This window comes from Octopus bimaculoides, chromosome 19 (genome assembly GCF_046866305.1).
Source record: "Octopus bimaculoides isolate indiv1 chromosome 19, ASM4686630v1, whole genome shotgun sequence".
Classification (NCBI taxonomy): Eukaryota; Metazoa; Mollusca; class Cephalopoda; order Octopoda; family Octopodidae; genus Octopus; species Octopus bimaculoides.
In genome coordinates, this window is record NC_142946.1 from 4,261,668 (window position 1) to 4,285,212 (window position 23,545).

The 23,545-nt window shown below is 39.2% G+C and overlaps 1 protein-coding gene across 20 annotated transcripts in view; it reads right to left on the minus strand.

Annotated features, from left to right (window-relative positions):
- LOC106884054 (fibronectin type-III domain-containing protein 3A) overlaps positions 1-23,545 on the minus strand; it is a 250,398-nt gene that overhangs the window by 174,988 nt on the left and 51,865 nt on the right. For 12 of the 20 annotated variants that reach the window (XM_052974886.2, XM_089366356.1, XM_089366368.1 and 9 more), the window contains exons 2-3: positions 9,552-9,613; positions 6,173-6,219 (exon numbers count right to left, since the gene is read on the minus strand). The gene's annotated coding sequence lies outside the window, so the exon portion shown is untranslated. The remainder of the gene's footprint in view (positions 1-6,172; positions 6,220-9,551; positions 9,614-23,545) is intronic. The other 8 variants (XM_089366370.1, XM_089366362.1, XM_089366373.1 and 5 more) reach the window with 1 other exon arrangement.

Consider the following 23,545-nt stretch of genomic DNA (forward strand, 5'->3'; position numbering starts at 1 on the left):
GAGGGGGGGTAAAAAGAGAAGTGGGCAAAGAAGGGGATGAGGTGTCGGTTTCCATGAGAACAAGATGTACAATGGTAAACATCATGTGATGTCTAATTAGACCAAATGTGCTGTATGGGTCAGCATGACCTAGTTTGATTGCATATATTACCTGCAGGCCAGACCTTGTAGAACAAGTCACATACAAGACACCATGAGGAGCATAATAATAATAATAATAATAATAATAATAATAATAATAATAATAATAATGGTTTCTAATTTAGTCACAAGGCCAGCAGCTTTTAAGAGGGGAGGGGTATACTCAATGCCATCAATCCCAGGACTCGAGTGGTACTTTATTTTATTGGCCCTGGAAGAATAAAAAGCAAGTTGATCCAGTTATGGCAATCCTGTCTTTTTTGTAGATTTACAACACTGTCCAATAAACTGGGTTTTTTTTTTAAAGATAATGGGATGTGGTTTGAAGGAGATTTGGCTGTTGTTTCTGGCGTTCGAGCAGGGATATCCTCATAGTGTGGCAGGTGGATGTTTAAAAGCACTCGCCTCATCCAGCTGAAATGTCTGCAGCTGATAAGAACCAGAACCAGGGAAATACGGAGCAATAAAATGGATTGAAAGCCATTAAACAACATATGTTGACTTAACAAACATTCTTACCAACCCACCTAACATTATTATTATTATCATCATCATCATCATCATCATTACTATTACTATTATTACTTTATATTTAAATGTACAACCTCCAAACAAGACATTAGTTGAATAATTGAGATAAGATACACACACATTTCCCTGGACATATTTTTAATTAATTTTCACCTCAGTTACATCATAATATTCTGCTATTTTATTCCCTTGATCATCATCATCACCATTATTATTATTATTATTATTATTATTATTATTCAATCAAACCAAAAAACAAAAAAAAAAACTGGAACAGTCCTTTTCCTGAAAGTGCTATAATTGCTTCCTAAATGGTCGGTGCTGATGGCACACGGCAAGTATGATGTTACAGACTCTACAGGCTGTCTGAATCTGCAGACAAAACGAGGGCACTTTTTTTTTTCTTTCTCTGACTACAAATTCCAAAATACAGTAATGGTAAATTCAGTGTAATCTACATTAAATGATGCAAACCTTCTGGTTTTAAGGCAACATGGAACTACCATTTTAGACGAGGGGAAACCTAATCGAATGGTGCAGATCTTCATTGTTTGGGGCAAGATGGCACCACTGTTTTAATTGAGAGCAATTCAATGGTATAGACCTTCTGGATTTAGAGTAGAGTGGTTCAACCATTTTAAAAAGTATTAAGAGTAATATTGGTGAAAGAAGAAATAATTCCGTTAGGCTGGGTATTCTAACTAATTATTGTGCACAAGATGACTTTTTCTGCGACCCAGACTAGCAGTTCTTAAACTTATAAACACCAACGAAATATTTCGACCTCATCCCCAACGCATCACCTTTTCCATTCTTTGTTAATGACAGTTTATGTTATAATTTCATTAAACAATGCTAATTAGTCCCATCACCCCCTATCAATTTTCCCCTACTCCCTTAGGAACACTGGTTCATAGAATCTCCAAAGACTAAAAAAAATGAATGCCGGAAGTCCAAGAGCCAACTATTCCTGACATTAGCAAATGCCTTATATTATTTAGTCTCTCCCTCTTATACCCTGGTCCCTTCGTAGCACTTCTCTCTCAGCTGAGGGGTCCTTGTCTTGCCATGGAAAAAACCCCTGCACTGGTGTCACATCAAAAGCTCTGATGGTACCATGTAAAAAGCACCCATGTAAAAAGCCTACATGTTGGTGCTATGTAGGAAGCATCCATGCTGGTGCCGTGTAAAAAGCACCCATGCTTTAACCATGTTCACATCCCTATACACACGTGTAGCAATATGTGTATACACCACCAACTATATCTACCACCAATGTACATGTGGTACAAAGGCCATGCCCATTGCAGCAGGATTTGAACCTGTCACTTTGCTATCTGGAATAGAAGAAAATCATTGTCCACTTTGCTCCACCCTACCTCACCACCTTCTCTCCACACACTCAATGAAAATTTAACCAAAAAACACAAGAAATAAAAAAAAAAAGAAATCCAATTTAAAATCCGTCACATTTTGAAATGCAAAAAAGATTCGTTTTTTTTTACTTTGTTTTTTTTTTTTATTCCCCGTCTTTTCTCTCAGTGAGACTGATTTATGTGGAGACATTGGTCTCTATAATGGATTGGCGCTTTCTTCATTGCCAAAGTCAACAACTTATTGACTCAAAAGGTCTTCTGAGGAACTTCAAAATATTTGCAAAGAATAAAGAAAATATCTTTCCTTTTTTTTTTTTTTAAATTTTGAGAGAAAAAAATAATCGGATTCAGCTCAGACGACTTTTTTTTTAACTGAGACATGTGTATAGACAAGAAATAGGGTGTGCGTGTATATATATATAAACATATATATGTACATATATATGTATATATATATGTGTGTTTATATATATATATTTATATATGTATATATATATATATATATATATATATATATATATATATATATAACCATTCACATACATAGATATATATCTATATACACATACACACTTATACATACATATACATGCACATACAAATACATACATGCACACAAACACACACATATATCATCATCATCATCATTTTAAAGTCTGCTTTCCATAATGACAAGAGTATACATATATATACATGCATTATATCTATCTATCTATTTATACATATGTATATATTTATAAATACATAGGCAAATATACATACATTGTATTTGATATACAAAACTAAATATTGTAGTAATGTTTTAACATTTTGAAAAGATTTTTTTAAAAACAAACAAAAACTGGTTAAAAATTAACAAAAACTACAATAAAGGGGGGAAAAATGAAAAAATAAAAGAATTTCCGTTTTATTTACATTTCATGCACCCCTCCTCCTTCCTTCCTTCCCACCCCCCATCCCAGTTCTATAGTTATGTTGTTAATGGTGTCTTTTAACTGGAGGAGGAGGAGGAGGAGGAAGAAGAAGAAGAAGAAGAAGAAAGAGAGAAAGAAAGAGGAAGAGGAGTCAACATGAAAACTGGTTTGTACATAGAGATCTAGCAAGTCATGAAAATATGAGAGGTGAAAAGAGAGAGAGAGAGAGAGGAGAAAGGACTGGGAGAGAAAGAGAGAGGGGGAGAGAAAGGTGGAGAGAGAGAGAGAGAGAATAAGGAAATAGGAAGATTTGAATATTTCAAATTGCAATATATGTACACATGCGTGGGACTGCGATGTGTGTGTGTATAAATATATGTGGTGGGAAAGGACCTACACGTATCAGGTCACAGAGGGGGAAGACAGGGAACCCGAGACTCCCGCAGGTTTTCTGTGCTTGAAGAGACACGTCAAGCTAAGTAAAAGCGTGGCTGCCCTTGCATAGGGGCTTGTCCCCTACAACCCTCTCCAGCTGAGCATCCTTAATCTTGCCAGCTCATAAGTGCTGGTGCCATGTAAAAGGCACCCGGTACGCTCTGTTGGGAAGGGCATCCAGCCATAGAAACCATGCCAAAACAAACAGGGACCCTAAACAGCCCTTCAGATGGTCGGCTCCTGTCAAACAGACCAGCATGGAAAATGGATGTTAAATGATGATGATGATGATGATGATTGATATATATATATATATATATATATATATATATATATATATATATATACAGGGTGCGGTGAATAAAGTCGTCTAAATTATGTAGAAATGAAAATAGCACTGACGTCTCATTTTAACGAATATATTTACCAAAATTACATAAAAATATCTTGAAATACTAAAGAGTAATTTTGTTCAATAAAATCAACATTGGCATCAACTACAGCCTCCAGACGACTTCGGAATCTCCTGCAAGTCTTCTAGATGGTCTCTCTGTTTAAGCTGGTGAATGCTGCCATAATCCTTGCCTTCAGTTCATCTTTGGTGTTACAAGGAGTTTAATCTACCAACATTATCATGGATCTTTAAGCACCCAGAAACAGCCATTGGGCTTATAACACCTTTCTTCCACCCCTTTAATTTTCTCTGTCGTTTATACTTTGTGTAAGTCAGATTTATTAATATAAACATCTACATATTTGTACTTAAACATCCATTGTCTGAGAATCTCCAGCTTTTGCTTTCTCTCGGCTTTCATGTATGCATATATATACATATTTTGTGCTTCTTGTCCAAACTATTCTATTAAATTTAATATATCCAATTTGTATACCTGAATAATTGCCACTATATATCTGGACATGTGTATATTATCCTCATCATCATTTAATGTCTGCTTCCCATGCTGGCATGAGTAAATGGTTTGACAGAAAGTCGCAGAACGGAAGACTGTGTCAAGTTTTACCATGGTTTCTATAGTTGGATGCCATTCCTAAACCCATATATATACGCGTATGCAAATACACACCCACAGACATCTGTGTGTGTGTGTGTGTGTGTTTCTGTTTTCTTCTCTTAACGTAGTGTGTGAACTATAAGCAAAATGTTACCAAGAAAACATGATCAGGCGAGGCGGAAATATTGCCTAGCTTGGAAATAATAGAAGTTTGATGACAGGAAGAGCAACCAACCACAGAAAAATGAAAAATTGCCCCCAACAAATCTCGCCCAACCCGTGTAAGCATGACAAAGCAAGGTAATGTTTTCCCCAAGTTCAGACATGTTCCCACGGGTGATTACAAGCAAATAGGGGTAACTCCAACTAATGATGGTGTTTATGTTATGATGCGATAAAGATTCAGAGAATAAGAGATTCCATGTACCAAAATGTGACTTTTATTCTTAAAGTCATCTTTAAGAACAAGAGCTGACCAGTCAGAAATGTCAACAGCATCACCGATTCACAGAAGCGGAGGAATATCAACATTAATACACACACATACACACACAAAATCATGTATATGATACATATATGTGTGCACGCGCACGTACACATACATGTGAGTAGACATACAAATACACACACACAAACTTCTTACAGTTTCCATCTATCAAATGCCCTCACAAGACATTGGCTGGTGCAAGACCATGGAAGTACACTTGCGTAGGGCTCAGTACAGTGGGATTGAACCCAGAACCACAGAGTTGCAAGGCAAAATTCTTAACTGTGCAGCCTGTGTTTTTTTTGCCAAAACTTTTAAAATCCCAGCTCTTTTCAAATAATAATAATAATGATGATGATGATAATTATTTCTACTCTAGACACGAGGCCTTGAAAATTTCGATGGGAAGGGAGCTAGTTGATTACATCGACCCCAGTGTGTAACTGGTACTTAATTCTTCTTCCCCCAAAAGGATGAAAGACAAAATCGACCTTGGCCGAATTGACTTGAATAATAATAATAGCAATATTAATAATAATAATAATAATAATAATAATAATAATAATAATAAGTTTCAAATTTTGGCAAAAGGCCAGCAATTTTAGGGGACGGTGTAAGTCGATTGCATTGACTCCAGTGTTCAACAGGTGCCTTATTTTATCGGCCCTGAAAGGTCAAAGGGCAAAGCCTGCCTTGGTGGCATTCGAATGTGAATTGTAATGCCAGAAGAAACGTCATTAAGCATTTTGTTTGACGCGCTATTGATTCTACCAGCTTGCTGCTTTTAATAATAATAATAATAATAATAATAATAATAATAATAATTATAATACTTGAGTGACCAAGGACCATACAGATGACAAGATGAAGTCAGTACCAGTTCATTTAATGCCATCATGTCACAGAATTGCGTGTAAATGCCAAAGCAGAATTCCCTAGATTCCACCTCCAACTTTTGGTCATCTTACATGAAAGATGGCTTCAAACAAAAAAAAAAAAAAAATTCTAATTAATTAAATCTGTAAAATTAAAATGCACACACAAAAATGTGCACATACACAGAACAATATCAATCCCCAGAACTGACAGGAAAAACAAAATAATTTCACAAACAAAGAAATTTTTTTTATAATAAAAAAAAAGGCAAAGTATAATAAAAAAAAAACACAAAGACATTTCTAGAAGTTTGTTGATAAAGAAAAAAGTAAAAAAAAGATAAATGTAAAAAAATAAAATTTAAAATAAAGAGAAAAAAACACATAAAAATTGACTTACAAACGCAGTTGGTTGTACGCATTTAACAGACTTTCAGATGTGTTAGCCTAGAAAAAGGGTAACAGAATCACTGTTAGCACAACAGACTGTGTAGGAAATAAATGCACACACACACACACACACACACATATATATACATACATATAGCCACACACATGCGTATATACATAAGGACACATTCGCACAATTATATTCACACACGTGCATACATATATAAAGACACACATTCACACACATGTGCACATACATGTATAATGGTCGTCGTTGCTGTCATCACTTTCTGTTCGTTCTTCAACAAGTAGCATGTGATGGAACTAACAGCATCATGCTGTGGTCTTTCTCACCATCTGCTGCACACAACAGAGAAGAACAGCCAGCATTTGTTGTCGTGTCAGGTTTACACTGTGGACCAAATAATGTATGCTGCTTTTGGACCTAAAAAGGTTCACAGTGACCTAACCAAAGAGCCCTTTCTACTTTGCAGCAACTCTTTGAAACTGTTGCACACTCAGTGAGGAGCTGCAAAAAAGCTTGCAGAGGCCACATCTCCTCTGTGCATTTCATTTTGAGCAAGGAAAGTGAAATCGTGATGGCACCTGTACCAGTGGAGCACTAAGAGCATGATCGTTGCCAGAGCACCAGCTGTCTGGCTTCCGTGCCGGTGGCACGTAAATAGCACCATTTGAGCATGATCGTTGCCAGTACCGCCTGGACTGGCTCCTGTGCAGGTGGCACGTAAAATACACCATTTCGAGCATGGCCGTTGCTAGTACCTCCTGACTGTCCCTCGTGCCGGTGGCACGTAAAAAGCACCCACTACACTCTCAGAGTGGTTGGCTTTAGGAAGGGCATCCAGCTGTAGAAACTCTGCCAAATCACATTGGAACCTGGTGTAGCCATCTGGTTCACCAGTCCTCAGTCAAATCGTCCAACCCATGCTAGCATGGAAAGCGGACGTTAAACGATGATGATGATGATGATGTTTCTCTGACTGGATGCCCTTCCTATTACCATTCCCTTTACAGCACAGGCTAGGTTTTATTGTGCCACTGGCACTAGAGACAGACAGGGGACTAGACTGAGAAAGAGTTTGCACTCGGTACATCGTATGAAGTTTCTACCAACACCTTTTCTACATACTGAACAGTGCCATCTCCCTGGAGGGATCAGTGATTCATTCGTTTTCCTACTTACTAGGACTTTTAGCATCCCAAATATTGGAATCAGCACCTGTACAGCAAATGCATTGTGGGATATTGTCTTGTTGTAAGAGGAGAGACCCCGACTGCCGTTTTTTACAGAGTCTGGCATAATATTCTTGGCACATTCTACCTTTATTCACAACACCTTCATATGGTATGTTCTCATCAATGGCAAGGTGTTAGTGCCATTCTTTGTGTGGAACAGGAGAGACAGACAGAGACTTGATGCACAGGTTTTGGGTTTGGGGGACTGATTTTCCATATTCAACAATCAAATAAAAACCACTTCTTTTGGACAAATTCCATTCCCATATCTGTTGGAAACTGTTTTTTGGCATTGTTAAAATTTTGGGGTTACATTAATTTCTCTAACAGTTGCAGATCCAAGCATGTAACCATTTGAATTTTGCAGCAGGAATGCTAATGGATTTAATGCCAAAATAAACAGAATTACAGGAATGCAATCTCCTTGGAATGTTCCCATAAAATATTTACAACACTGGATACAACCGTTCCACTCACAGTTGTAAGTGTGAGGGTTGTGGATCAGGTCTTTGTGAGCCTCCCAATGGCAGTGACTAACGTAGAATGTACATCTGCTAAGTGCAGAGACTTCAACAGGCATAAATGGGGATTAGAGTCAAATGCTTTCCTATAATCAAACCATAATTTTACACAGTTTCTGCAGTATCTTCGGAGAGGACAGATTGGTTTATCAAAAGTTATTCGGGACATTCTCAGACTCATTTCTTTCCACCTTCCTGCTTATCAGTCACTGTGTTGTTGGACTCACAACAACCATGTATGCATGCATGCATACATACATATGTGTGTGTACATGGCGGGGGGGGGGGGGGTATGTGTATACACATGTAAAGTCTTGTGCAGGTAAGGAAAGAGCCATGTATTTAATATAGCAAAAAATGAGAGAAACAGAATGAAAGAAGAAATTAACAAAGTTATAAGAATGACAACTTTTAGAAAATTAGTTGTCACCTGTAAATGAAGGAAATATACCTGAGAGGACAATCAAGATGTCTTTAATTTGATTTGATTTTTGAAGTGGAAAAAGAATATAAAACAACACAAAACTGACCATGAATATCTTTTGATATTACTAATCCGTATAATTGTCCAGATCAATGTTGTAACGAGATCAGAAATATTAAAATGGCTGTCATACCAACACGGACAACATCAAATGAGTTCTGTCTTGGTTTTTTGCATCAGTATCTTGTATCTGTCCTCAAATGGCCACAACATAAAAAGACAGAGTCCGACCTGAGGCAGCATGGGGAAACGGACATTAAATTATGAAATCTAATTAATTTGTAGGCAGGAGCGTTTGGGCAAAAGAATGGTCGAAATGAAACTGGAAGAAAATGTCACCAGAACTTGAAAGAAATAACTTGAAGAGATAGAAAAATGCATTCAAAAGCAAGAATCTGAAATTTATGAATGAAATATAATTTAGATGATATAATAAAGAATTATAATTAAGAAGAATGAGAGAAACAGGACAAAGAATATTGTGGAAGACTTTAGAACCTTCCATGGAATCGGCACCATCTATACTTACAACTCTTTGGTCAAAGAGTTGTAACAAATTCTCCTTTTTCCCTTTCTTCTTCTGTTTCTTTCTGTTTCACCATTCCACTTTTTGAATCCGCTTTCATCTTGTTTTCTCTTGTGATATCTCTTGTTTTTTTGTCCCAATTAAACATTACTTGGAGATACAAGGCACGTTTTAAAACTTGCCTAGATAATATTTTCAATGTATGAAACTATTAGTAGTTGATAACTATATACTGTGTACAGTAAACAATCATCATCATCATCATCGTTTGACGTCCACTTTCCATGCTGGCATGGGTTGGATGATTTGACTGAGGACTGACAAGCCAGGAGGCTGCCCCAGGCTCCAATCTGATCTGCCAACCATTCCGAGAGTGTAGTGGGTGCATTTTATGTGCCATCAGCACGGGGGTTAGTCAGGTGGCACTGGCAATGACCACACTCGAATGGTGCATTTTACATGCCACCAGTATGGGAGCCAGTCAGGCTGCACTGGCATCAACCACGCTTGCATTCGCTTTCAAAAGGGTTTGTTTCTGAAGGATCAAGAATATATTTGTTACGGAAGTAACTAAGCAGAGAAACACGAAATGCTGACTAACCTGAAGCCCATTCACTGGGTTTGTTCAATGTTTAAACATTTTGGAATAAGTTCACTTGAAGCCTGCAAGAAAACGAGGAAAATAATCAGTGAGATGTCTTTTAATTAGATTAATATAAATAGATGAATACAACAGAAAGAAATAATTAATTAAATTGAGGAGTAAAAATGCTTTCGGGGAATTTATGACAACTGATATCATTCAATTGTGATGGCAGTCGTCGTCTAAAAATATATTTTGACATTAAAACAAAGGATTTTAAAAAAAATATATCTCTACAATTTGCAACATCTAAAGGAGAACTAATAGATCTTCTTCACAGAACTGTGGTATAAGTTATTCCAATGACTTAGTCTTCAACAGCATGGTGGTGGTGGTGGTAGTAGTAATAATAATAATTATAATTATTATTATTATTATTATTGTTATTGTTGTTGTTTCTAATTTAGACACAAGGCCAACAATTTTAAAGAAAAGGTGGATTAGCCAATCATGTTGACTCAGTTCTTGTCTGACACTTTATTTTTTTGACCCACGAAGGACAAAACACAAAGTTCACCTCAGCAGATTTGAACTCAGAACAAAGTTTTGGAAGAATTTTTATCCTCTGAGTATAAATCTCCACACTTCACAATGGTTCTTCAAGGACTTAACTGCAATGGTACCCAGGTTTCCTCTCAAAATTTCTTGCTCTAAACAATAAAATGAATTGATATGAAATTGACATGCAAGTGGCTGAGCACTCCACAGACACACGTACCCTAAACGTAGTTCTCAGGGAGATACAGTGTGACAAGAGTGGCCCTTTGAACTGCAAGTACAACTCATTTTTGCCAGCTGAGTAGACTGGAGCAATGTGAAATAAAGTGTCTTGCCCAAGGACACAATGTGCTACCAAGAAGTGAACTCACAACCTTACAATGGTGAGCCGAATACACAAACCGTTAAGCCACGCTCCTACCAACAATAACAACAGCAGGAAATAAATCCTCTGAATGACACCATCTGAGAGTGGAGACTAGAGTGAAGGGGAAACTAGAGTGGAGGAAAAACTAGAGTGGAGGGAAGACTTGAGAGGAGTTCGAGGGGGGGGGGACATCATTTCACTTGTAATGTGTGTGCAGTCTCCATTGTCCTGCTCCACACCCAGAATGTGGAGATTGGCAGAGATAGTTGATGTTTAGTTAATAAACGAGGTTAACAGTCATTAATTAGTAATTACCATACAGGTAGAAAACAACAAGAGAGTGGGTGGAGTAGGAGAGAATAAACATTTCCTGAGTTCTTGTCTATGAAGATTCGTTGGAAGGAGAGAGAAGTCGTAGTTAGGGGAGAGGGCACAGAGTTTCTACGACTACAACTGTTCTAAGAATTATCATTTTTCCAAAAAACTATGATCAATAAACAGGCATATTTCCTTGTACTTATCATCTGGCTTTAGTTCAAGATATCACAAGAATGACAAGGAAACACCCAAGATTTTGGCAATGGTAACCACAACAAAATGTGCATGTATGCATGCATGTATGCGTTTGTGTTTATGCAAATTTTGGGAGTGGGTGGAAACACCCCCGACAGTTTTGCAGTTGAATTTTTCTTGATGTCAGCTTTCCTGCATTCCCTTTGCCAAGCTTTTCCCAATCCATACATCACCCTCCACCACCCGACCATTCACCCCCCACCCACCTGGAAAACTGCATTTTATCTACAAAAACATCCTCATTATTCCCCTCCCCCCACTGGTGTCTTCCTTCAACAAAAGACTAAACATGCATATATATATATATATATACATATATATATATATATATATATATATATATATATATATACACACATATATATATACACACACACACACACACATATATATATATATATATATATATATATATATATATATATATATATACACACACACATTGTGTATGTGTTCATATATATGTGTGTGTATGTAATATATAAATGAAGCACCGAGATAGCAGGTAACTTGTAAATAAATTTATGCCTTTTAACGAACATCCAGTTTGTCTGACTGTCCAAATACTACCACCCCTGATACTATCACTCTTGATTAAATCACAGGATTCTTTCAGTCAGACAAACATGAAAAAAAGCTCAACTAGTTTCACCGGGTCATTGCCAACTCATCAGGAATGGCCACTACTTCAGTGGGACTGAACCTGGAACCATGTGGTTGGGAAGCAAGCTTCTTACCACAGAGCCACACCTACACCCATGAGAGTACAGTGGAGGAGGTGATTTGAATTTGATAAGGGGTCATAATAAGAGGTGAATAAGAATAAGAAAATGATAACTTCAAAAGAGTACAAGACAGCAAATGTACCAACAGAAAGAGTACGTGTAAAAGAGGACAGAAGTAATTTTAGAAGAGTTTCTGAAGCCACAAGTGGAGAGCACAAAAGGAAGGGAGGTAATTGGCAAATGTCGACCATCACCACCGGCCATGGCTCCTAATTTTATTTTCTTTGAGGGAATTCTGAAGGTTTATAAAAGATTCATATTAAGAAAAGAAATATGAATGAACATGAAATTGGGGTCAGACAGTTGCCCCACTGTTAGGGGTGGGGGTGGCAGTGGGGAGAGTAACTCTGGTCACATTTAACTGCTAGGAAAAGTAGGTTTTTCTAGATTGTTCTTTGACGTTTTTATAAATATTGATAAACAGGAAGTGAAAAGGGGAAGAGAAATGCTTGGTTAGATACAGAGCGTGGTGCTAATGGTTTATTTATGTATGGTGTTGTATGAGAGCGGGGTGGAAAGATATGCGCGCGTGTGTGTATGTGAGTTTATATAAACACACACACACACACACACGTACGTGCACATGGTGCCTAAGCAATAAAAAAGCTGATTTCTCAAGTAACAGGATATATAAATGGGGTACATAGTGGTACTTATTGTTGTATAGCTCCAGGTCAGGCCTATGATTAAAGGCATTCCAACTGTGACCATCACTGTGATTTTGTATAACTGGAGTTACACTGATCAAGGTGTCCTTCCTTTTTTTAAAGGCAGTATGGTGTGATTTGAGGTAATTTGGCAGCTATTTCTAGCAGGTATAGTGAGGCATCCTCGTCAACCAGATTGTTCTTGTTATTTACTTCCCAACCAACACTGACAGACATTCCAATCATGACCGCCTCGTCTTTTTTAGAATTATGTATGACTTCATTATCAAATAATTCCTTTCCTTATCTAAGAAAAAAACTAGGTCGAGATTTGAATGAGATTTGGCTCCTATTTCTGTCAGCTTAAGGTGATTGCATACAGATCCCTTCACTAGCCAAATAACTGGGGTTAGGTGTAGCAGGGTAGGTAGGTAGGTAGGTAGTGAAGGGAGATAATAGGGGTGTAGAGAAGGGGGTAACTGGAACAAACAAGTAGCTGACATGCCATCTTCTGGAATTCTCTTCCTGCATTAACCAAAATATACATCTGCGTTTGCTACTTTCCGATCCTCCCCACCCAAAAATGTAAATCCCCCACCCCGTTAGAACCAGGCCTTCTACTACTATCTTTTATCTTTTACTTGTTTCAGTCATTAGAACGTGGCCATGCTGGGGCACCGTTTTGAAGAATTTTTAGTCAAATGAATCGACCCCAGGACCTAGTTTATTTTCGTTGTCTTTTTTTTAAGCTTGATATTCATTCTATTGGCCCCTTTTTATGGGAACATAAATAAACCAACACTGGTTGTCAAACAGCAGTGGGGGACAAAGACAGAAACAAAGGCATACATAGGCAAAGTGGCTGAGTTCCTCTCGAACATTGGGCCTGACGGAGGCAAAGTGGCTGAGTTCCTTTTGAGTGTTGGGCCTTGTGGAAACAGGCCTCACTGGGGCAATAACCAAGACCTTTGGCATTATGTTGTGCTTGAGAAGAAGACCCATCAAGCCAAGCAAAATTGTAGTCGTGGCAGATACCAGTGTCACACTAATCGGCACCCAGGTGTCACGCAAAACCACCCATTACTTTCTCAAAATGGTTGGTGTTAGGAAGGGCATCCAGCCATAGAAAACCATGTCAAATCAGACTGGAGTCTGCTGCAGCCATTCAGCTTACCAGACCCAGTCAAACTGTCCAGCCCATGCCAGCATGGACAACAGATGCTAAATGATGACGATGATGATGATGACGATATGTTAAACTGTTGTATGTCCAAATTTGGCCAAACGCGCTTTTTTTCAATATTTATTTTTGCTTGCAATAACCAGTTCTTTTGGTCAAACTATCGTATCTCAAGCTGCTTCAGATACCAAGATATCAAAAACTGGCAAAGTGTAATACAATGGTTTTTGCTATGGAATGGTGAAACTATTTTTTCGTTTTCTGAAAAAGCAACGTTTTGGACTTACAACACTTTTGCATAATAGCAACGATATACATATATATACATACACGCACACACACACACACGACAGGTTTCTTTCAGTCTCCTTTTCCGAAATCCACTCACAGGGCTTTGGTTGACCCTGAAGCTATAGTAAGGAAGACACTTGCCAAAGGTGCCACGCAGTGGGACTGAGCCCAGAACCATGTGATTTGGAAGCAAGCTTCTTACCACACAGCTACTCCTGCTATTCTAACCCATATTCTACACCATACCGCAATGCCAGCAGTAACGAAGCACCATTTCCCAAGCCCCTCACTAAACCACAACACCAACATCACACATCTTGAGGGTCAGCAAAGACACTTGATTTGCTAGAATTAGCAGCCAATGCTTCTCAGATCACACTTTGCATGAGAAGAGAACACATCGATAGGTGCAGGTGTGGCTCTGTGGTAAGAAGCTTGCTTCCTAACCACATAGTCCCAGGTTCAGTCCCACTACATGGCACCTTGGGCAAGTGTCTTCTACTACAGCTTCAGGTCGACCAAAGCTTTATGAGTGGATTCGGTAGATAGAAACTGAAAAGAAGCCTGTTGCATATGTGTGTGTCTGTCTGTCTGTCTGTCCATCCCCACCACTTGACAACCGGTGTTGGTCTGTTTACATCCTCGTAACTTAGCAGTTCAGTGAAAGAAGTACCAGGCTTTACAAAAAAAAAAAAAAGAACTGGTATTGATCCATTGAACTAAAGATTCTTCAAAATGGTGCCCCAGCATGGCCACAATGTAAGGACTGAAAAAAGCAAAGGGCAAAAGATTACATATGGTTGTGGACAGGCTGGCCATGGCTGGACTCCCTTTGATCATAGATCTTGCTGAATTAGGGATGAACAAGGAAAGACACATTGGATAGTGTAGTCCTAGATACACTATGTCTGAATAAAAGACTGGATGGTCACAACTGGAACACTGAAGCTGACCTGGAGTTAAACAACAACAACAACAGGCACATTGGATAATGTAGTCCTAGATACACTATGCTTGAAGAAATGCTGTGTTAGTCGCAGTTAAAAAAATCTTTGACCGTTAGTCAACAGGGTCGGCACTGACCTGTGGCTAAACAACAACAACAACAGCAAGGAAGGACACGTTAGATACCGTATGTCTGGATAAAAGGCAGGAGGGTCACAGCTAGAACGCCTTTGATCACAGGTCCATTGGATCAGGGTTGTACTGGGGGATAGGGAATGTAAACAACAACAACAACAACAACATCTGTAAAGACCTACAATAACCACTTCTCTCTCTCTCTCTCTCTCTCTTCCTTCGTCTATTTTTTAAGAAAAGCTTTTAATTAAATCCACATCCTCAGTCCTAACCTGCTCCCACCCAACACACACACACACACACACACACACTTGGTAAATAAACTAATTCTGAGATCAAACAACGCCAAGGGAAGGCAGAATCCTTTATTTCTTTTGTTGATTTTATTTTTTAATCGGTTCCCTTTGACTTTTTCAAAAGTCTCCCCACCACCACCACCGCCACCACTGCTGCCACCCTTCCGCACCCCCCCCCACGCCATCCTTTCTGATGATCCCCAGAATGGAACTGAAAAGAATTTGCAAACAAACTAATGCTTCACCACCACCACCACCACCAGTACTACTACTACTACTACTACCATACAGGAAATAGGGGTGTCCACTGAGACGTTAGCCTATACCACAAACACAACCACTACCGAAACAGTCCGTTTGAACATCACCACCAGAACTACTACCACAACAATCAACAAAACTATACCATCACCACCACCACCACCATTACCACTGCCTTCACTACCTTCATGATATGCCAAACCTACCAACACCTCAACACCAGCACTACAACCATTGCCAGCAACACCACCACCACCACCACCACCACCACAACCACCATTGCCCAATTGCTCACATTCTTGACATTCTACAGCTGTCCACCATTAAATACTTGCTATTTTTTATAGACTTAAGTTTTCATTAAGTATATATACATGTGTATATATATATATATATATATATATATATATATATATATATATATATATATATATATATATATATATATATATATATATGTATGTATGTATGTAGGGATATATTATCCTGGCAGTTACTGTGTTTCCTCTTAATTCGGTTTCAGATGCCGGCTAACCACAGTGGTCCTTATGTGGTACCCAAGCTTACAGTAAGTTGCTAGGCTCTGGCAATTATTCTTGCTTGGTAAATCCGAGTGTCCTGTCCAACTTTTCTCTCGGGGCACTTACGCTCTGTCGTGAATGCACACTGACATTACACATCCAGTAATATATATTTGTGTGTCTGTATCTGTCCCCCCCCACCATCACTCGACAACCGATGCTGGTGTGTTTATGTCCCCGTAACCTAGCGGTTCAGCAAAAAGAGAGCGATAGAATAAGTACTAGGCTTACAAAGAATAAGTCCTGGGGTCGATTTGTTTGACTAAAGGTGGTGCTCCCGCATGGCCGCAGATTTTGGGACAAGGCCTGCAATTTCAGAGGCAGGGACAAATTGACCCCCATCAGCCACAGTGCCTCAACTGGTCCCTATTTCATCAGTCAAATTCAGCCGAATCTGAACTTCAGAATGTAAAAACGAATGAAATACCGTTAACAGCTCTGCCAGCTTCCCACCCTGTATATCATCATCATCATCATCATATTTAAGTTCAGTTTTCCATTTTGGTGTGGGTCAGGTGAGATTTTCTACGACCAGGTACCAATTCCGTTACCACTCTCTCTCTCCCTCACGCCACGCTTTCGAGCAAGGTAATAAACTAATCATTTCCCTTCATTCCTTCGGAAGAGCCAAGCCAGACGAGTGACTAAGTCCCCACAACCATACAAGACAACACCAGTAGCACCACCGCCACCACAAATGCAACAGCTGCCCATACCACCATACCAGCCACCACCACCACCACCGTCATCGAGTAAACCCCCCACCCCCATCCCACCTCACCCTGCCATTCATTGTTAAGGTTGCTGAAACCAATCAAAAGTAGAAATTAATTGCCATCGTTAAGTCAATGATGTTTACTTAAAACCTTACTTTGATTGATCAACAGGTGAGCTTCAGAAATCAATAAACTTATACATACATATTCACACACACAAATACAGAGATATACATATAAGCATATATATATATATACACACACACATATCTCTCTCTCTCTCTTTCTCTCTCTCTCTCTCTCTCTCTCTCTCTCTCTCTCTCTCTCTCTCTCTATATATATATATATATATATATATATATATATATATATATATATATATATATATATTAAAACAGACTGGAAATTTTGGTACATTGCATGACCATCATCATCATTTAACGCCCATTTTCCCATGCTGGCAGGAGTCAGATGGCTTGAAACCCTTGTAAAGAACACATATAGTATTTGAAATTTACGACAACTCTTTCAGTATAATTTCATTGACGTATTCATATGTGTACATATATTTACATATATACATATATATATATATACATGCATGATGATGATGATAAATGATGCCATGCACATATACATATATATATATATATACATGCGCACTCAAATATACATATATAGACACACTCACACACACATATATATATATACATATATGTATACACACACACATATATACACAACCACATGCATTCTAAAAATAAATCCAGCTTTTTAGTCTCTCTCTCTCCCTCCCACCACAAATATACACCCACAGGTGCCTGTTAAGTTCTACATTTTTAAATGACTTAAAATGAAAATAAAAATAACAATGCCAAATTTGGTTATAGTTCTTGTACCTTCAACACACCCCTATACGTATATAAATGTGTGTGTGTGTGTGTGTGTGTGTATAAGGTATGTATTTATATAAATATTATGTATGTGTGTGTGGGGGAATTATCAGAATCGGTAGAACACTGGATGAATCACCTGTGGCATTTAGTTACATCCGTTAATGTTCCATGTTCAAATCCAACAAGAGCCGTCCATTCTTCTGTTGTTCTGGGATTCATAAAATAAAGTACCAGTGACATACTGGGGTCAATGTAACAGTTTATACATTCTTCCTTCATACCAACAGAAGAAATCATTACTGTTATGTAACAAATTTATGATTAGCGACACTGCAACTATGATCAACCTGCCTGTATATCAAGAAACGGTTCTATTGTCACCTGTGTCTCTTTTTATCTATTTAAGATAGCATGGAGTAAGTAATGGAAATTTAGCTGTTGTTTCTAGCAATTTAAGTGGTTGGATTAGTACAGCTTGGTGGACCTTTAATTCTTGAGTTCAAATCGTGCTGGAGTTAACATAATACTTGATCCTTCTAAGGTGCATGCTTTAGTGGTTAGGGTGTACAGATCATGATTGTAAGATAGTGAGTTTGATGGGGTGGTCATAGCTGGAATGGCCTTGATAATCAGCCTGACCTCTCAGGGTTAAACAACAACAACAACACTATCAACACCTTAGGCCTATTTGTTCTCATACAAACCAGGTACGAGCAATATTGTGTTGTGAAGGCGCATGGCTCAGTGGTTAGAGCATCAGGCTCACAATCATGAGGAAGTGAGTTCAATTCCTGGCCCGGGATGTGTGTTGTGTTCTTGAGCAAGACACTTTATTTCATGTTGCTCCAGATCACTCACTTGTTTGTGTGCCCCAACATCCATAAAAGAATTTGCCTTCTTAAATAAAACGAAAAAAAAAAAAGAAACTGCAATTGTATTATTAGAGTTGGTCTGGTCAGCAATTACTGGCCATCCCCACCACCACCACAACTACTGCTGCTGCTGACCAGGAGGACAGAGTGGCAGATGTCAGTTTTGGCAGAGGTCAATGTTTCTTTAGATTGCTGAAGTGTGAATGACTGTTGTTAAGACAAAAGCCAAGTAGAGAGGTTGGTTATTATTTCGAGGGGAGGGGGAAAAGAGAAGACCAATGAAACACTTGACAAAACAAACACTACACACAACAAAAACGGATTTTATTATTACATTGATTTTCTGAACATCAGTGTATGTCTGCCTGTGTGTATGCATGACTGTCCATCCATCAGCTGACCAATCAGTTGACCAATCAGCTGACCAATCAGTGCTTTCTCTTATTTACAAACATCTTAAAGGAGAGAAGGACTCTTTATAAGAAAGCACCAGGCTTTTTGCTGATGTAAAGGTTGGCAAAAGATATATACATGCAATATATATATACACACACACACACACACACATATACGGTGGCACGTAAAAAGCACCCACTACACTCTCGGAGTGGTTGGCGTTAGGAAGGGCATCCAGCCGTAGAAACTCTGCCAAATTAGATTGGAGCCTGGTGTAGCCATCTGGTTCACCAGTCCTCAGTCAAATCGTCCAACCCATGCCAGCATGGAAAGTGGACATTAAATGATGATGATGTTGATGATGATATATATATATAGGGAACAGGATGTCACTGACAATAAACATGAAATACGAAAACAAATAAGCTGAATACGTAAACAACGAGAGAAACAATTGGAAAACAGAACATAAAGAACGACCCTTCATTAGTTGTCGGCTGACTATTTACGAGTCTTCGAAAGAAGTTGCTCTCATAAATACCAAAATAAAATTTGGGATTTATGGAGCATCAAAGTTGGGAACAAAAACAAGACAGTGGAGACATACAAGGAAACCGAACGAAAACAAACAACATACATCATCACCATCATCAATTTAACATCCGTTTTCCATGCTGGCATGGGTTGGACAGTTTGACATGGAGCTCTCCAGATTCCAGTTGTGGTATGGTTTCTACAGCTGGATGCCCTTCCTAATGCCAACCACTTTACAGAGTCCCTTAACAATTTCTCCTAATCAATACTGAAAATAAGGAACCTGCAAAGGGCAGCATGGTACCCTCATCTCAATCCAAATATTTCCATCTGTAAATGAAAGGCAAACGTAACACCCTGTTGTCATCATCATCATCATCAACAACAACAACAACAACACTTATATTTTTTTTTTACACTTCATCTTCAAAATAATTAAGCAATTAGCTCAGAGCACACAGATGTGTCACTATTACACCAAAGTACCCCCCTGCCATAATGATAATACTATATGACTAATTAAGGTTTGGCATATAGTTTAAGGACGGAGCCTGGGTGGATTTGGTAGAGGAGAGGTAAAAAAATACCTTCTAGTAATTACATCCCATTACTTTCTGAGTTCAATTCCTGTCCTGTTCTACATACTTGAGTAGTATTGTAGCTTGAATCACTCTTGAGTTTTCGATATGAGTAGTACCCCAACATGAGTCATACTTGAGATTTATACCAAAGTAGTACTCCAGCATAGGTCAAACTTGAGGTTTCTGAGCAGTACCCCAATATAACTCACACTTGAGCTTCTTATGTTGAGCAGTGCTTCAGCACGAGTAACACTCGAGTTCTGGAGTGGTAGGATGAGATCAACTCAAATTTATCCTATTGTTAATTAACTGAAGTTTCTTTTGTGCTGCTTAATGTTTGAAGTGAAGGTCAAAGAAATACAGCTTTGGCCTCCACTCATGACCTTCACGTCTGACCTCTAAGACAAGTGTAAAGTCGAAGGAGACATTTGCAAAGTGTTGTATTACTCTTTTATTCTCTCCTGATGTCATATAGGCCGCATATCTTTTGTATCTTTTTGGAGAGGCCTTTCACATAGGGTAGACAGACTGTCTCTCTCTCTCTCTTTACTCTTTTACTTGTTTCAGTCATTTGACTGTGGCCATGCTGGAGCACCGCCTTTAGTCAAGCAAATCGACCCCAGGACTTATTCTTTGGAAGCCTAGTACTTATTCTATCGGTCTCTTTTGCCGAACCGCTAAGTTACGGGGACGTAAACACACCAGCATCGGTTGTCAAGCGATGTTGGGGGGGACAAACACAGACACACAAACACACACACATATATATATACATATATATATATATGACGAGCTTCTTTCAGTTTTCGTCTACCAAATCCACTCACAAGGCTTTGGTCGGCCCGAGGCTATAATAGAAGACACTTGCCCAAGGTGCCACGCAGTGGGACTGAACCCGGAACCATGTGGTTGGTAAGCAAGCTACTTGCCACACACCCACTCCTATGCCTGTAGACATTTTGTTGGTTTCATCCTCTCTTTTCTTCATAATTAAATATAGAACTGAAAATAATTGTTATATTTATAGAAAGAAGACTGTCAAGGGCCACCAGAAGGACGCATGGGGGTCACATGCAGCCCTGGGGCCCACGCTTCTTCTTCAGTAACAACATATACACTACATGTTTACAACATGTAGGTCTTTCATTCACTTCAGTGAAGAAGACATGGTTAGATAGTTGTAATTAGAGCAAGTGATTAGATGACCATGTGACCAAGAGACTGAGTAAACCAGATGAATAGATGACCAGATGACCGAGTGACCTAGTATACCAAGCTAACCAAATAACAGTTTCTACATCAGAAACAAGCAAGAAAAGATGTCTAAATAAAGGAAGGATAAAAAGAAAACAAAATAAAATTAAAAAAACACCTCCACAATCTTGTTTTACAAGATTCCAATCCTTACATCACCAGCAGTGGTGGTGGTTTTGGTGGTGGTGGTGGTGGTGGTGGTTTTGGTGGTGGTGGTGGTGGTGGTGGTTTTGGTGGTGGTGGTGGTAAGGGTGGGTGGCAGCGGCAGCAATGGTAGTGTTATCATCACAATCATCACTGTTGCCACCTTCATCGTCAGAGGAGGACACATTAGGTAATGTAGTCCTAGATATACAATGCCCTGAAAAAAAGATGAGGCAAGTATGGCTGGAATGGCTTCACTCTTAGATAGACTCGTTTCAAAATACAATTCCTCCAGTTTATACGACTTTTTACCTGTATTAGAAAATTCCTTGTGGTTATGTATTTATGGATGTTCTGATTTCAAAGTCGACCTTCTCTTTATTTTTGGCTGTAAATTTTTTATCTGAAGAATTCAACCTGTATAGCAGGAAAAATGGTAGATAGAGCTTGGGATAAGTGGTTCAATGTTGTTACATTGGCCAAATATCTTCTGAGGGAAATTTGGAAAACAGAAAATGTAATGGAAGTTCATTATATCACCAGCTTATCTTCTCATTAATCTGGTGCAATGTTTATCTGTCTGATCCGTCAGTCACACAAAAGCTGTGACCTGCTTCATTCCCCAACACCGCCAATGGGAATAACAACAAGCACTCAACCAGCTAGAAATAGCAGCTGAATCTCCTGCAAATCAGACTCTTCTGTCCAAAGAAAAATATGCTACATTGGTCAATGAGGCCACTGGTATATGAATAAGGACAGGATGACTGTGACCATACTGGTTTTGCTCATAGGTTTGCCTAGGGCTAAAGAATAACGAGGAGGCCAAGAGAATGTATGGAAGGAAGGCAGGAGAGGTAGAAAGGTGTAACTTGGAGGAATGCGGAAGCCTCCCCTTCCGACCTGGCCCACCCACCCTCATTACTGAATAACAACAAGTCTGCGATGATAAGAGGGAGCAATTTGGTCGAGTACAGGCTCGTTAACCCACAGATATTAGGGTCAATTGAGAGCAAGTGACATTTCAGGTTGACTGGTGTCTGGGGCAAAAATGTTAATTTGCGATGGAGGGGAGGGGCGAGGGGGAGGGGGAGTGTGTTATGAATAGGAGAATGATGTTTAAAGGGTTTGGGTGAGGGAGAGAGTTGTGGGAGAGGGGTGTGCAGGGGTTGTAGGGTGAGGAACTGAGGGAGGGTGGGAGAAGATAGATGCCAGAAGATTGTGTGTGTGTGTGTGTGGCAGGGAGGGGGGATGTATTACTGTAAACAAGAGTTGGAGAGAGAGAGTGAGAGAGAGAGAGAGTGGTCCATGTTTGGAAAGTGATGCAGGTGGGGGAGAGAGGGGGGGAGAGGGGGGAGAAAGACAGAGAGAGAAAGAGAATGAGAGGGAGAGAAAGAGAATGAGAGGGAGAGAAAGTGGAGAGAAGAGAGGGAGATAGAGCAAGAAAGTGAGAGGGAGAGAAAGAGGAGTGAGAGAGAGGGGGGAGAAGGAGTGTGTGATGTAAAGAGAAAGAGAGAGTAACTGCTTTGTGCCTATCCCCTCCCTCCCACCCTCCCATCCTCAGGTGTTCCTCAAATCGAATTCTTTTGTCTCAAAAAAAACAAAAAAAACAAAAGGAAGGACACAGGAGATGAAGTCGTTCCTGGTAGCATCATACTTGAGAAAAATTGATAGTGTTGGTCATGGCTGGAATGCCTTTGATCATGGGTCTGTCTGCTCAACAAGTCAATGACCGAGCCTCGAGGTGGTTACCCAATCTGCAAGATATAGCAACCGAATCACCCTTAAATCACACCTTGCTGTTCCCAAACGTCCTCGATGACCTTATAGCATGCGGATGACCACAGCTGGAATGCCTATGGACCGTACTGACCTAGGGCTAAATAATAATATCAACAGAATGTCTGTCCTCCCCCCCCTCTCACAATATTACCAATAAAATTTCAACTGGTACCAAATTCCAGTAGAATTTTTTGGTCTTCTTCTTCACCTTCATTTTT